The following is a 15,423-nucleotide window of genomic DNA, read 5'->3' on the forward strand; positions in this document are numbered from 1 at the left end:
CAGGCCTCCTAATTGTCCCTAAAATTTCTAAGCAAACAGCTGGAGGCAGGGCTTTCTCCTATAGATCTCCATTTTTATGGAACAGTCTGCCTACCCATGTGAGAGACGCAGACTCAGTCTCAACCTTTAAGTCTTTACTGAAGACTTATCTCTTCAGTAGGTCATATGATTGAGTGTAGTCTGGCCCAGGAGTGTGAAGGTGAACGGAAAGGCTCTGGAGCAACGAACCGCCCTTGCTGTCTCTCCAGGGCCGGTTCCCCTCTCTCCACTGGGATTCTCTGCCTCTAACCCTGTTACTGGGGCTGAGTCACTGGCTTGCTGGTGCTCTTTCATGCCGTCCCTAGGAGGGGTGCGTCACTTGAGTGGGTTGAGTTACTGACGTGAACTTCCTGTCTGGGTTGGCGCCCCCCCTTGGTTGTGCTGTGATGGAGACCTTTGTGGGCTATACTCGGCCTTGTCTCAGGATTGTAAGTTGGTGGTTGAGGATATCCCTCTAGTGGTGTGGGGGCTGTGCTTTGGCAGAGTGGGTGGGGTTATATCCTTCCTGTTTGGCCCTGTCCGGGGGTTTCTTCGGATGGGGCCACAGTGTCTCCTGACCGCTCCTGTCTCAGCCTCCAGTATTTATGCTGCAGTAGTTTATGTGTCGGGGGGCTAGGGTCAGTTGGTTATACCTGGAATACTTCTCCTGTCTTATCCAGTGTCCTGTGTGAATTTAAGTATGCTCTCTCTAATTCTCTCGTTCTCTCTTTCTCTCTGAGAACCTGAGCCCTAGGACCATACGTCAGGACTACCGGGCATGCTGACACCTTGCTGTCCCCAGTCCGCCCGGCCTTGCTGTTATTCCAGTTTCAACTGTTTCTGCCTGCGGTTACGAAACCCCTACCTGTCCCAGACCTGCTGTTTTCAACTCTTAATGATCGGCTATGAAAAGCCAACTGAGATTTATTCCTGATTATTATTTGACCATGCTTGTCATTTATGAACATTTTGAAAATCTTGGCTCTCTCTAATTTTCTCCTTCTCTCTTTCTCTCGGAGGACCTGAGCCCTAGGACCATACGTCGGGACTACCGGCCGTGGTGACTCCTTGCTGCCCCCAGTCCGCCTGGCCTTGCTGCTATTCCAGTTTCAACTCTTCTGCCTGCGGTTATGGAACCCCTACCTGTCCCAGACCTGCTGTTTTCAACTCTTAATGATCGGCTATGAAAAGCCAACTGAGATTTATTCCTGATTATTATTTGACCATGCTTGTCATTTATGAACATTTTGAAAATCTTGGCTCTCTCTAATTTTCTCCTTCTCTCTTTCTTTCTCTCGGAGGACCTGGGCCCTAGGACCATGCATCGGGACTGCCGCCCGTGGTGACTCCTTGCTGTCCCCAGTCCGCCTGGCCTTGCTGCTATTCCAGTTTCAGCTGTTCTGCCTGCGGTTATGGAACCGCCACCTGTCCCAGACCTGTTGTTTTTCAACTCTTAATGATCAGCTATGAAAAGCCAACTGAAAATTATTCATGATTATTATTTGACCATGCTTGTCACTTATGAACATTTTTGAACATCTTGGCATAGTTCTGTTATAATCTCCACCCGGCACAGCCAGAAGAGGACTGGCCACCCCTCATAGCCTGGTTCCTCTCTAGGTTTCTTCCTAGGTTTTGGCCTTTCTAGGGAGTTTTTCCTAGCCACCGTGCTTCTACACCTGCATTCTAGCTGTTTGGGGTTTTAGGCTGGGTTTCTGTACAGCACTTCGAGATATTATCTGATGTACGAAGGGCTATATAAAATAAAATTGATTGATTGATTGATTGATTGACAGCCTACAGGGAGAAGGTGAGGGCTCTGGGAGTGTGGTGCCTTGAAAACAACCTCTCACTCAACGTCAACAAAACAAAGGAGATAATCATGGACTTCAGGAAACAGCAGAGGGAGCACCCCCCCCATCCACATCCACATCGACGGGACAGCAGTGGAGAGGGTAGAACGTTTTAAGTTCCTTGGTGCACACATCACTGACAAACTGAAATGGATCACCCACACAGACAGTGTGGTGAAGAAGGTTCAACCTCAGGAGGCTAAAGACAATTGGCTTGTCATCTAAAACCCTTTACAAATATTTACAGATGCACAATTGAAAGCATCCTGTCGGGCTGTATCACTGCCTGGTACGGCAACTGCACCGCCCGCAACCGCAAGGCTCTCCAGAGGGTGGTGTAGTCTGTACAACGCATTACCGGGGGCAAACTACCCGCCCTCCAGGACACCTACAGCACCCAATGTCACAGGAAGGCCAAAAATATCATCAAGGACATCAACCACCCGAGCCACTTTCTGTTTACCCCGCTATCATCCAGAAGGCGAGGTCAGTACAGGTGCATCAAAGCTGGGAACGAGAGACTGAAACACAGCTTCTATCTCCAGGTCATCAGACTGTAGACATAGACTAGGAATCACTGGCCACTTTAAGGAATGGAAGACTAGTCACTTTAATAATGTTTACATATCTGGTATTACTCATCTCATGTGTATATACTGTTTTCTATACTATTCTACGGTATCGCATTTACCTACTAATGCTTACATATCTTGCATTACTCATCTCATATGTACAGTTGAAGTTGGAAGTTTACATACCCCTTAGCCAAATACATTTAAACTCAGTTTTTCACAGTTCCTGACATTTAATCCTAGCTAAAATTCCCTGTCTTAGGTCAGTTAGGATCACCACTTTATTTTAAGAATGGGAAATGTCAGAATAATAGTAGAGAGAATGATTTATTTTAGCTTTATTTTAACATTCTCAGTGGGTCAGAAGTTTACATACACTCAATTAGTATTTGGTAGCATTGCCTTTAAATTGTTTAACTTGGGTCAAACATTTTGGGTAGCATTCCACAAGCTTCACACAATAAATTGGGTGAATTTTGGCCCATTCCTCCTGACAGAGCTGGTGTAACTGAGTCAGGTTTTTAGGCCTCCTTGCTCGCACACGCTTTTTCAGTTCTGCCCACGAATTTTCTATAGGATTGTGATGGCCACTCCAATACCTTGACTTTGTTGTCCTTAAGCCATTTTGCCTCAACTTTGGAAGTATGCTTGGGGTCATTGTCCATATGGAAGACCCATTTGCGACCAAGCTTTAACTTCCTGACTGATGTCTTGAGATGTTGCTTCAATATATCCACAATTTCCTCCCCATGATGCCATCTATTTTGTGAAGTGCACCAGTCCCTCATGCAGCAAAGCACCCCCACAACATGATTTTTCCACCCCCGTGCTTCACAGTTGGGATGGTGTTCTTCGACTTGCAAGCCTCCCCCTTCTTCCTCCAAACATCACGATGGTCATTGTGGCCAAACAGTTCTATTTTTGTTTCATCAGACCAGAGGACATTTCTCCAAAAATTACGATCTTTGTCCCCATGTGCAGTTGCAAATCGTAGTCTGGCTTATTTATGGCGGTTATGGAGCAGTGGCTTCTTCCTTGTTGAGCGGCCTTTCGGGTTATGTTGCACTTTTCTCACCAAAGTATGTTCATCTCTAGGAGACAGAATGTGTCTCCTTCCTGAGCGGTATGACGGCTGCGTGGTCCCATGGTGTTTATACTTGCGTACTATTGGTTGTACAGATGAACGTGGTACCTTCAGGTGTTTGGAAATTGCTCCCAAGGATGAACTAGACTTGTGGAGGTCTACAATTATTTTTCTGAGGTCTTGGCTGATTTCTTTTGATTTTCCCATGATGTCAAGCAAAGAGGCACTGAGTTTGAAGGTAGGCCTTGAAATACATCCACAGGTACACCTCCAATTGACTCAAAATATGTCAATCGCCTATCAGAAGCTTCTAAAGCCACGACATCCTTTTCTGGAATTTTCCAGCTGTTTAAAGGCACAGTCAACTTAGTGTATGTAAACTTCTGACCCACTGGAATTGTGATACAGTGAATTATAAGTGAAATAATCTATCTGTAAACAAGTGTTGGAAAAATGACTTGTGTCATGCACAAAGTAGATGTCCTAACCGATTTGCCAAATCTATAGTTTGTTGACAAGACATTTGTGGAGTGGTTGAAAAACTAGTTTTAACGACTCCAACCTAAGTGTATTTAAACTTCCAACTTCAACTGCATATACTGTTTTCTATACTATTCTACTGTATCTTAGTCTGTTCCACTCCGACATTGCTCGTCCATATGTATATATTCTTAATTCATTCCTACTTATATTTTTGTGTATTGGGTATATGTTGTGTAATTTGTTATATATTACTTGTTAGATATTACTGCACTGTTGGAACTAGAAGCACAAGCATTTCGCTACAACAACAATAACATCTGCTAATCACGTGTATGTGACCAATAACATTTGCTTTGATTTGGCAGTGTAACAGGTATTACACTGACAGTACAGAAGTAACCCTAACTCTAAGTACATTGTAATAATAAGTCATTACAGTACTTGTTGCTCTAAACGATGATTGTTATCTGCTTGTTTTACCTACTTTAGTTGAACTCACTGATGGTAAGATGCTCTGGATAAGAGCGTCTGCTAAATTAGTCAAATGTAAATGTACTAAGAACACTAAAATGGTTTACAATGTAGTGGACAGTGACAAGGAGAAAGCTTGTGCATTTATTGATTTGTGGTGCAGTGTCCTCTTTCCACAGGACACGGTGTACACCAAGGAGATGGAGGAAACAAGGCTCGGAAGACTCCTCTCTCCTTGTGCAGGTTAAATATAAATGACGTACAGACAGAGACACAAGGGTACCGTCGCCCGTCCGCTCTCATCAGGAGCAGCTTGCCCAATTCCATGAGTCAGCGTTTCTGCTGGGGGAAAAAAAAAACAATTAGCCAGCCATCTTGTTCATAAAAGTGACATTTCTAAAGGTTAACAGGGAGGACATCTGTCACGTTTAGCTGGGGCTAAAATGGAGTTTGATTATCACGTGGCGGTAATTTGAGGAATTGGGACATTTATTGTCGAAAGGGGGGCTGCGTATCGATGTGAGCACGGCCACCTCGGCTCATCTCTTTGTGGGTAAAAAAGGGGATAATGCAGGGGCTCTGATGCATTGGGGATACTGCGCCACAAATTATCCCAAAATTCTGATGACTTTGAGGTTCAGTGTCATAATATGCTGTTTCAAATTCACACATACTAACACCCTCAAAGACACACACATACCTGATAGACAGGAGAACAGGCAGACATACAAACAGACAGACATTTACGTATTGTGAAAGTAAGAGACTTGTAATGATCCTGATGACTGTCATCATGTTCTGTCTCAAGTTCACAATAAACACATGCGCACGCACGCACACACACACACACAGACACACACACGCGCATGCACACAGACCCATTAGACCCTAATGCCACCGCGGAATGTATCATATTTATGGATGTCATTAATGGAGTGTAGGGAAAAGGTTGCTATTTAAAAAAGATTAAGAACAGGGACAGAGATTAATGTTCACAGGGGGTTTTACAAACTGCAGGCCCCTTGTTTCGCCATTAAACACAATCTGTTCGGTAAACCAGTAGGACGCAGGGTGGGCATAAGTCTTTTGCCACACTCTGTCCACCGCCCGCCCCTTACGCCCTGTATTTCAAAATGAGACATCAACCACTGAGGCTTAGGGGTGAACGCCAAGGACCGGTTTGTGGAGGAAAAGGAAACAGCTTTGTCACTACAGGGAGGGAGAGGGTCCCTCTCAAGAGTGCATCTCAATAAGTTGGTTAAGTGACTTCCTCTCTTTGTCTCCTTTCCCTGAGCGGCAATGACTTGTAAAGAGTTGATTGGTGAAGTGAAGACATCTGCCATATGGCTTTCACCCATCCTGTGTTTTCAGGTTTATTGCAAATTTCAATCGTAAAAATGGGGGAGAACAAGGCAACGTCCTACTAAAAAGTTGTTACTGCTACCTAGGCTTGGGAGGTATATCGTATATACCGTATACCGGGGTATTTGGAAAAAGTCATTGGAGGGTTTTTCTATACCGTCACTTCCGTTGAAAGAATTTTTTTTTTACATTTTTTTTTTTTACACATTTTAATATTTGTAGCTACTTTGGATGTCTGCCCTGCAAATATTTTAGGTCAGAGACTTTGTACAATTTTCGCAATGCGCTTGTTAGCATTTAGTTACTATTCTCTATGGTATTTTACATGTATTTGTTAGCATTGCTAACCTCCGGAATACAAAGGCTCAGTGAGGTTTGAAAATACCGCCCCTTCTGTTCAGTGCTAGTATGTCACAAGGTAGGTATGAACGCCCACGCCTGCTGCTACCTTTCAACACAGAGCCTTCATTGTCCGCAACTCTAAATCCTTGATAGGAATGAGATGGAATCAGGCCTCTGATGTGGTAATTCATTAGCTAAGGCAAAGCCAATCAGTCTTTGTGATTGATCTGTCACTGGGCCAATCCTGTTTGTTCCTGTCAGTACTGGGATTAGTCCAAAAGGCTCTGTTTGTTAATTGTGTGCGTGTGTGCGTGCGTGCGTGCGTGTGTGTGAGAGAGAGAGTGAGTGAGAGAGAAAGAGAGGTTTGTGTCTATGACAAAGAGAAATAGAGATTAAGAGAAAGAGAGATATCGAAATAGACAGCGAGAGAGACAGAGAGAAAAAGAGTAGGTGTGTGCGTGAGTGAGTGCAAAACAAACAGAGCGAGCCTCAAGTCGGCGACGTGAATCAGATCAAATGAACATGTGCCATTAACAAACATTGACCCTTGGTCCTTCATTGTCATTAGATTAAGGGCTCCACTCAGAGCAAACAGCACTTGGCTCAGTTGGGCCACATTATCTTGCATAATAAGTAGGTGTGGCATATCAATAAACTGATTAAACATCAAGATCATTACACAGGTGCAACTTGTGCTGTAGAAAATAAAAGGCCACTGTAAAATGTGAAGTTTTGTGACACAACACAATGCCACAGATGTCTCAAGTTTGGAGGGAGCGTGCAATTGGCATGCTGATTGTAGGAATGTTAGAGAATTTGACAGTACGTCCAACTGGCCTCACAACCGCAGACGACGTGTAACCATGCCAGCCCAGGACCTCCACATCCGGCTTCTTCAACTGCGAGAAGCAAGCCACCTGGACAGCTGAAGAAACTGTGGGTTTGCACAACCGAAGACTTTCTGCACAAACTGTCAGAAACCATCTCAAGGAAGCTCATCTGCGTGCTCGTCATCCTCACTAGGGTCTTGACCTGGCTGCATTTCGGCGCCGTAACGAACTCCAGTGGGCAAATGCTCACCTATGATGGTCACTTGCACGCTGGAGAAGTGTGCTCTTCACGGATGAATCCCGGTTTCAACTGTACCGGGCAGATGGCAGACAGCCTGTATGGCTTCGTGTGGGCGAGCGGTTTGCTGATGTCATTGTTGTGAAGAGTGCCCACTGGTGGCGATGGGGGTATGGTATGGGCAGGCATAAGCTACGGACAACCAACACAATTGCATTTTATTGATGGCAATTTGAATGCACAGAGATACCGTGACGAGGTCCTGAGGCCCATTGTCGTGCCATTCATCCGCCACCATCACCTCATGGTACAGCATGATAATGCATGGCCCCATGTCGCAAGGATCTGTACAAAATTCCTGGAAGCTGAAAATGTCCCTGTTCTTCCATGGCCTGCATACTCACCAGACATGTCACCAATTGAACATGTTTGAGATGCTCTTTATCGACATGTACACCAGCGTGTTTCAAGTCCCGCTAATATCCAGCAACTTCGCACAGCCATTGATAGGGAGTGAGACACCATTACACATGCCACAATCAAACAGCCCGATTAATTTTATGCAAAGGTGATATGTTGCGATGCATGATGCAAATGGTGGTCACACCAGATACTGACTGGTTTTCTGATCCACGCCCCTACCTTTTTATTTAAGGCATCTGTGACCAACTGATGCATATCTGTATTCCCAGTCATGTGAAACGCATAGATTAGGGTCTAATTTATTCATTTCATTTGACTGATTTCCATATATGAACTGTAACTCAGTAAAATCTTAGAAATTCTTGCAGGTTGCGTTTATATTTCCATTCAGTGTAGATGCTGTGAGACACATTCGCTATAAAACAGCAAACAAGCCAATCCCGAGCCCCTCTGATGAATTGAGTATAGCTTAACCTTTGCTCTCCGAGCCTATTTGTTGAGCAGTGGAATAGATCCAATTTACCCCTAATCTCAAACAAGCCTGTACAAACCAAACAAAGAACATTCACTGCATCTTGTATTATTATAATTAGTCAGTTTAACATATTTGATACATTTTCGTAATAAGAAACGCTTGTTTTCCGTTGCAAAACGGTGCTACGGTGTGCACTAATGAATACGACCCAGGTGTGCTAGCACTGGGAAACACTGTGTTAGAGTATCACAGCTGTCTTGTGAAGAACATGGCGTCTTTCTTTGGATGTGTGAACTGGTTGATCTCCTACACTAGGTCTCTTCCGACGCCCCTCACCAGGTCATAGAAGTCCTTCTCCGTGTAGCCCTCGGCCAGAAGTAGATGTCGTTGGTCAGAGGTGGGTACTTACTGAGAGGTTGAGAAGGGGAGGAGGAGGAGAGGGACGTGAACGAGAGAGAAAAAGAATTGAGTGCACGTTTAGAAGAAAAAAAACTAAAAAAGGAGAGACCGCAATCCGCACTTTGCGTTTGTCACCAATCGCTTTGTTTTAGATTTTTAAATAAATTTCTAACCAACAGCCAATGGAATTCATGCTTTGAATTTTATACCCAAATCATCTAAGTCACTTCAAACCTAGTTATAGAGCTGCTACAAGCTATTTTTAGATCATTTTAGACCAATTATTTGGCTGATCCATTTAGGGTAAAGAGTTTCCACACAGAGAAACTAAGAGGAAGATGAAGAAGAGCAAAAGAGTTGGTGATAAAGAACCGGTAATGACAAAAGAGTAGAGACGCTGTGACAACATTCCCTTTCGAATCGTGTTGTGGAAAGCAGAGGTTGAAACAAATCACGTCAAACATTTTCGGTGGAGGATAGAACAGGAAGATAAAAACACATTAAAATCTGTGGAACTTTCCACAGGCTACACTGGAACAGACTGCAGGTAGGCGAACCAGACAGGCCTGTGTGTTGTGAAGCCAGGAGTCGGAGTTTGACTCGTACCCGACGGGAGTTGCACAACATCCGGGCTTTGGGAATCCCTGGTCTCTCCTCAGACCCCTCACACTGGGGAAATATGAGGCTAATTAGACACTCTCGCTGAATCCCAAATCAAACTCTAGCCCCTCTTCACTAGGCACTTCTGTAGAAGGCACTTCTGTAGATCTGAAGAGATTGGATAGGGGTAAGCAATATGCAAAAATTCCACCAAGCCTATCTGAAGGCAAAGTGAAGCAAGTAGCATATTGCTTACACTTATCCCTTCAGATCTACAGGAGTGGGTATGGGTTGATTTGGGATTTAGAATAAACCTCTTCTTCGAAAGACATAAATGGATCCCCTTGTCTTTGGTAGTACTGTACAATAGTACAATAATGGTCTTTTAGCAAAGGCTTTCATCCAAAGCAACTTCCAGCTAATGCATATCCTCAAACCACCAACTATGCTGCATCAAATACCACAGTCCAACCGAGCCATAAGAAATATGGGTCCAAAAAACACCTCCCCTGGCTGAAAAGAGGATGAATAATCCCAAGTGTCAACCAGTCCAGAGCGTTATTGGTCTCTGGGGCCAGGAGGGTGGACCAGGCCTCTGCCACCGGTCTTGAAGTGTATTCAGAGGGCAGTGGAAAACACAGAGGGAGTGAAAGGAAACTCTGCTGACCTCCCCGGTCACACCTCATTACCAGTCCAGCGTTTAGAGAGAGGATTGGGGGAGTGGGTGGAGGCAGGAAGAGAAGCCGTGACCAAGCGCAGCGAGAGTGCACAGGCTCTGGGCAGCAGCAGAGGTGACACGTCAGTCCATCCAAACCCGGTTCCCGGTACAAGTTGGAGAGCGCGGGCAATAAATAATGCCAACAAGGTCATTAGGCGTCATGTAGGGCGGGATGTCTCTCTTCTCCTACCCCTTCCTGCTCCTTCCTCCTTTACCGCTGTGGGCCCGGAGTGAGTGATGGAGGGAGGCTGAGGGGGAGATGGGCTGAAAAATGAGCGGGAGACGGATGTCACGATCGCGTTGACATGAACGAGAGGACCAAGGCGCAACATGATTTGAATACATCTTCTTTATTTACCACGACGAAGATGATCACCAAACACTTATACAACACTAACAAAACAACAAACGATCGTGAAACTTCAAACGTAAGTGCACACACAAACTACTTACGTCGACATATACATAAACAATGACCCACAAACAGCTAAAGCCTATGGCAGCCTTAAATATGGCTCCCAATTAGAGACAACCGAAATCAGCTGTCTCTAATTGAGAACCCATTCCGGCCACCATAGACTTTCCTAGACAACTACACCCAGCATAGACACAGCTAGACACATACACTCAACACAAAACCATAAACTACAGCCAACACCCCCTCTACCATATAATACCCCAAAATACACACATACCCCATGTCACACCCTGACCTAACTAAAATAATAAATAAAACAAATAATACTAAGGCCAGGGCGTGACAACGGAGTGATCGCTCACCGACTGCTTGCTTCCCACTCCAGGGCCACAGTCCGGCCCTGCCATATTGTGGGCAGTAGAGTGTCTTATATAGTGTGGGCATGGTCCGGCCCTGCCATATTGTGAGTTATAAAATGTCTTGCATAATGTGGGTGTTTCATAGGCCTGCAGAATACCTATATTGAAAGGTGGTGGCTTTTTGACAACAGAAACCATTCTTGACTAATTAAAATTACTTGTGAAAAGTGTCTGCCATAATAAAAATTCCACTTGATACACTGTGCAGTGCAGCCATATTCAAGAAGTGTTGCATAGATAACTCGGTCAGGTAGGTGTTGTCAAAGGTCAATGTAAACGTTTCATCATGTACCAACTTCAATCAAATCCAATTAAATGATGTGTAATTATGTTCAAAGTAAGCATGTTCAAAAAGTCTCCGGTTATGGCCCCCCCAAAAATCTATCAATACTGGGTAGTTAATATCGCCATTAAAAGCGATATTAGTTTCTGGCCAAATCCTTCAACAATGACGGCTACCATCGAGTCATCTCAGCCAACAGGTGACGTCCTAAGGACAATAGGCGACGTTATGTCCCTTTAAGGGTTTCGGCGAGACGTTATCCCACTGACGTTCTTGGGACCGTAAGAGGACGTTCAGTACAGGTCCCGGTCTGGTCGCAGTATAACTGTCACGACTTCTGCCGAAGTCAGCCCCCCTCCTTGTTCGGGCGGCGTTTGGCGATCGACGTCACCGGCTTTCTCGCCATCGCCGCTCCATTTTTCATTTGTCTTGTCTTGTTTCCATACACACCTGGTTTTCATTTCCCCAATTAATCTACTTGTATTTAACCCTCTGTTTCCCATCATGTTTTGTGTGTAATTGTTTTCATGTTAGGTGGTGTTAGTTTACGCGCTCTACTTTTATGTTCCGTTTTTTGAGCGCGTTTGATTCATGTAGTGCTCTCGTTTTTTGGAACTATAATAAAAGTGCGCCTGTTCATTATAATCTGCTCTCCTGCACCTGACTTCGCCTCCAATACACCATCCTGACAATAACATTATAATAAGGTATTTTGATGTTCATTAGGGAACGTTACGAGAAGGTTCCTGTTTGGTTCTGATAGGACGTTATCCATGTGACATTCAATGACCTAAAGGGGACATTTCATAATGGTCTTGACCAGTGGTTCTCAACTGGTTTTGCCTCTGGACCAAAATTGAACCAGGCTGTTTCAGTCGCGATCCAATATTCGTGTCGCAATTTTGTTTTTGTCAGGACCTTTTTAGGACATTCTCAGGACTTCCTTTTTACTAGTCCTTAGGACGTTGTGTGATGGACCCAAGGGAACGTTCTCTTGGGGACCTTTGTCTAGTTCCCTGTAAGTTACCAGGAAGTCACTGAGGACCAGGTCAGGACCTTTTTAGGACTTTGATTTCACTAGTCCTTCGGACGTTGCGTAACAAGGGAATGTTCTCTGGGGGACCTTTGTCTAGTTCCCTTTAACTTACCAGGAAGTCATTGAGTCACCTCAGCCACGCTCAAGGTACTAAACGATATCATAACCGCCATCGATAAAAGACAGTACTGTGCAGCCGTCTTCATCGACCTGGCCAAGGCTTTCGACTCTGTCAATCACCATATTCTTATCGGCAGACTCAGTAGCCTCGGTTTTTCTAATGACTGCCTTGCCTGGTTCACCAACTACTTTGCAGACAGAGTTCAGTGTGTCAAATCGGAGGGCATGTTGTCCGGTCCTCTGGCAGTCTCTATGGGGGTACCACAGGGTTCAATTCTCGGGCTGACTCTTTTCTCTGTATATATCAACGATGTTGCTCTTGCTGCGGGCGATTCCCTGATCCACCTCTACGCAGACGACACCATTCTGTATACTTCTTGTCTTACCTTGGAAACTGTGCTATCTAACCTCCAAACGAGCTTCAATGCCATACAACACTCCTTCCGTGGCCTCCAACTTCTCTTAAACGCTAGTAAAACCAAATGCATGCTTTTCAACCGTTCGCTGCCTGCACCCGCAGGCCCGACTAGCATCACCACCCTGGACGGTTCCGACCTAGAATATGTGGACATCTATAAGTACCTAGGTGTCTGGCTAGACTGCAAACTCTCCTTCCAGACTCATATCAAACATCTCCAATCCAAAATCAAATCTAGAGTCAGCTTTCTATTTCGCAACAAAGCCTCCTTCACTCACGCCGCCAAACTTACCCTAGTAAAACTGACTATCCTACCGATCCTCGACTTCGGCGATGTCATCTACAAAATAGCTTCCAATACTCTACTCAGCAAACTGGATGCAGTTTATCACAGTGCCATCCGTTTTGTTACTAAAGCACCTTATACGACCCACCACTGCGATCTGTATGCCCTAGTTGGCTGGCCCTCGCTACATGTTCGTCGTCAGACCCACTGGCTCCAGGTCATCTACAAGACTATGCTAGGTAAAGTGCCGCCTTATCTCAGTTCACTGGTCACGATGGCTACACCCACCCGTAGCACGCGCTCCAGCAGGTGTATCTCACTGATCATCCCTAAAGCCAAAACCTTATTTGGCCGCCTTTCCTTCCAGTTCTCTGCTGCCTGCGACTGGAACAAATTGCAAACATCTCTGAAGTTGGAGACTTTTATCTCCCTCAACAACTTTAAACATCTGCTATCTGAGCAGCTAACCGATATATAGCCCACCCAATTTACCTACCTCACCCCCATACTGTTTTTATTTATTTACTTTTCTGCTCTTTTGCACACCAGTATCTCTACTTGCACATGATCATCTGATGATTTATCACTCCAGTGTTAATCTGCTAAATTGTAATTATTCGATTGATTGCCTACCTCCTCATGCCTTTTGCACACATTGTATATAGATTCTCTTTTTTTCTACCATGTTATTGACTTGTTTATTGTTTACTCCATGTGTAACTCTGTGTTGTTGTCTGTTCACACTGCTATGATTTATCTTGGCCAGGTCGCAGTTGCAAATGAGAACTTGTTCTCAACTAGCCTACCTGGTTAAATAAAGGTGAAATAAAAAATAAAAAATAAGTAAATTAATGAAATGGTATGGTGGTTTTAAGGTAAGTGGTACGCTGTTCAGCTAAAACTGTGTAAAAATATTTAATCAATGACAATGATGATTACATTTGACATGATCACTTAGTAGTATTGACTTTCAATATGACTCCACCTCAGATTTGAACTAGGGCTATTACTGTGACCGTATTAGCGCCACACCGGCGGTCACGATTCATGATGGCAGTCAAATTCCACGTGACCGTTTAGTCATGGTAATTAGGATTCTCCAAGCTCTGATGCTGCTGATGTAGTAGCCACTAAACTTGCTAACTGCCTGGTACCCGCAATTGTTCCTCTAATTACTCTGACATCAATGCAAATCTAATCAAACACTTAATGAGAGCCCATGAGCTGATGTTGCACAACATTTCTATAGGCTATGCAATTGTGTGAGAAAACAGAGTGATGGCCTCTATTAAAAAGAGGAGGATTCCATCAGCGTTGGAATACTGTATGTTGTCTGTTAACAAATACATTGTTTACACGCAATGGATTAAAACAACTTTTTGGGAGGTTATGATGGGGTAAAACAGTTGAGCTACGCTCATGAGGCATTTATAGTTGACAGCCTATTCTTTAATAATCAATAGGCATATACAGTATAATTCATGTAAATGATCAAAACAGCTGTAAATATCACCTTTAACACTCTGTTTAATTGACCAAAGGGCCCGGTTAAAAGGCCCCCCATAAGGGTACAGCAGCGGCGGCTTCACCGCTGCCTGAACCGGCACCTGCACTCCACCTGTCTCTACGCAGTGAGAAGGACTCATGCATAAAACATCCCGACAGTGGGATAGCATTGAGTGGCATGCGCAAACCTGTCCTCTCGACCCAGGCCGTGGAGAATAAAAGCCTGAGGTAAAGGGAAAAAAGAAAGTATGTAGTAGGTAACGTAAGAGCTATGAGTGATGCTGAACTGAAGTGGTACTTAGTAGTTCTTAGCAGTATGTTACTTGAAGCGGATGTGGTTCAATGTCTAAGCTGAGTGTCATTCCCTCGGGCAAACCAAACAGGATATACAATTTAAGAAGCTATTACGTGCAGTTGCCACACCCCTGTGGCAAAAACAAATGTTCGGAAAATACTTAAATGCAAGATTATTTGACGGGAGCACAATGTGTAAGCGAATTAGGAAGCAGGCAAACAATGACAGTCATGCTGTGGTCAACATGGAGAAGCTAAACTGCTTCGGCAGCTCTACATAGGTCCTTTCCTGGTGAACAAAACCTTGGTTTTAGTGGGATAATGGGCATGCTTGGGCATTCTTATTCACACAACCGAGGAAAAAAAACAGCTCATGAAAACACATTACAGTAAACACGGGCGTGACGAGGAATACCAATGGTCCCAGACGGCACAGAGGGCATTAGGAAAAAGAGAACAACTCTCCTCCAGGAAAGAGAATAGAAGAGGTGGATGGAAAAGTTAATGCGCTTTCAAACATGAGCTATGAAGGCTATAGGCGGTCAGGAGGGAAAATGTAAAACGTGTGTGTACACGTTTGATGAGTGGGTGGGGGGTCAGGGTCAGGGAGACGAAGGCAGAAGCAGAGACGGAGGGTGTAAAGCAGCAGTATCGAAACAAACAGAGACTGTCAAAAGGTAGAGGAGGAGAGAATATTAAATATCTATCTATAGTGTCTGAAGTGGAGCATAATGTAGCCTGCCTGTGCAAGAACCTCCATTGAATGAAAACTAAC

General features: G+C 44.5%; 1 pseudogene; it reads right to left on the minus strand.

Moving 5' to 3' along the window:
• LOC129860059 (phenylalanine--tRNA ligase, mitochondrial-like) overlaps positions 1–15,423 on the minus strand; it is a 298,841-nt pseudogene that overhangs the window by 239,133 nt on the left and 44,285 nt on the right.

The sequence above is a fragment of the Salvelinus fontinalis genome, chromosome 7, assembly GCF_029448725.1.
Source record: "Salvelinus fontinalis isolate EN_2023a chromosome 7, ASM2944872v1, whole genome shotgun sequence".
NCBI classification, from domain to species: Eukaryota; Metazoa; Chordata; class Actinopteri; order Salmoniformes; family Salmonidae; genus Salvelinus; species Salvelinus fontinalis.